We start from the raw sequence: 1448 nt of genomic DNA, 5'->3' as shown, positions 1-1448 counted from the left end.
GCAGGCAGCGGGTATACTTTGGGTCGAGGGTCGGGTCTACTGCGCCCACCGGTTTCACTCGGACTGAGGATACGGTGCCCCCTTCCTCTCGGGATCTAAATAGGACCGGCTCTCCACCCATCACACACCCGAAAGCTCCGGGGTGAAGATGTGCTTCCTTCTCTTCTCCCTTCAGTGAAAAGTAGCCGCTGATGGGCCTTTCACCCATTCTGCCCGCCTGATGATAAGCAATATGTGCCTCTAATTCTTCGGCGTCTGTTACATGCCATTTTCCACTGCGCCAAGGGCAGTTTCTCACTAACTCTAACTCCATCGTGTCTTCCCCGCATCCTGTTTGTGACGCCATGTCGGAACCGAGGGCAGTCTAAGGCTATGGCCAGTAGCCCGGAGCGTCCACAAACAAACAGAAGTGAGATCTCTTCTCGCACCGAACCGAGATGAGTCGTCGATATATGACTGCACGCTGAACACGGGGGATACGTCAAATTTTCCACTATGACGGGGAGTGGCTAGAAGCTGATCAGGCCTCTATGTCCTCCTCCAAGACACACACGGAGTTTGCTAGGCTCCACAGCGCGCTTAGAGTTCCCCACGAGATGGTTGTGGAGTCCTCCAACTTGGGCGGAAACTGCTCTAACCTTTTATATGGCTAACGAGCCAATTGCTAGCCGTCACGCAGGAATAGACACTAATTTGCATGCGCGTGGCGGGAGCTCTTTGCACCGGGGTTTTCTCTCTGCAGCTGAGAAATCCACCATGCAAAGAAAGCTCCATGTGGCAGGAAAATTCCAATGTGCTGAGGCACTAAAAATCATTGGGTTATGACAGTGGTCTACCCAATATTCACCAGTACTTTGATCTGAAAATAAATCTGTTTCGAGACAGTGCTGTTTTTGTGAAAGTTTGCAAAACATTTTAGTTTGGCTCCGATGTACAATGAAAACAGATGATGAAATTTGGAATGTGTCATAGAATAGAATAGAATTATTGTGTCATGGAATAGAATTATTATGCTCTAGTATGCGTGAATGGTCAAGTTGGCACAGTTCTGCTGCTACAAATGCCAACCATTCTTGATGAGCACCCCTGAACTTTCACTATGCATTTTCTACTTCGGGAACAGCTTTGTATGTTTTGAAAAAGTATTTTATCTAACCAAGGGCATAGAGTAGGTTGTTTAGGCTGGAGGAAAACGCTTGTTGCTTAGTTGTTTAATTGCTGGCCTTGCTAGAAGGAAAAGCTGTATCAACAAAGTCCCGGGGAAGGAAGGGGGGTTACTTGGGGGGGAGCTGGAAGGGGGGTTACTTGCTGGGCTTGCTACACATTTCATCACATCAGCAAATTTAACCTGTTACGTAGCTATATAAGGCAGACGCCCACTGGGGTGTGGGTGCTTGCTTTGCAAACGATTGCCAAGCACCACTTTCTGCGCAGAAATAAAGATTAAG

The sequence above is a fragment of the Alligator sinensis genome, unplaced genomic scaffold, assembly GCF_000455745.1.
Source record: "Alligator sinensis unplaced genomic scaffold, ASM45574v1 scaffold472_1, whole genome shotgun sequence".
Lineage (NCBI taxonomy): Eukaryota > Metazoa > Chordata > Crocodylia > Alligatoridae > Alligator > Alligator sinensis.
The sequence above is the reverse complement of the archived record's forward strand: the minus strand, read 5'-3'. Positions refer to the sequence as shown.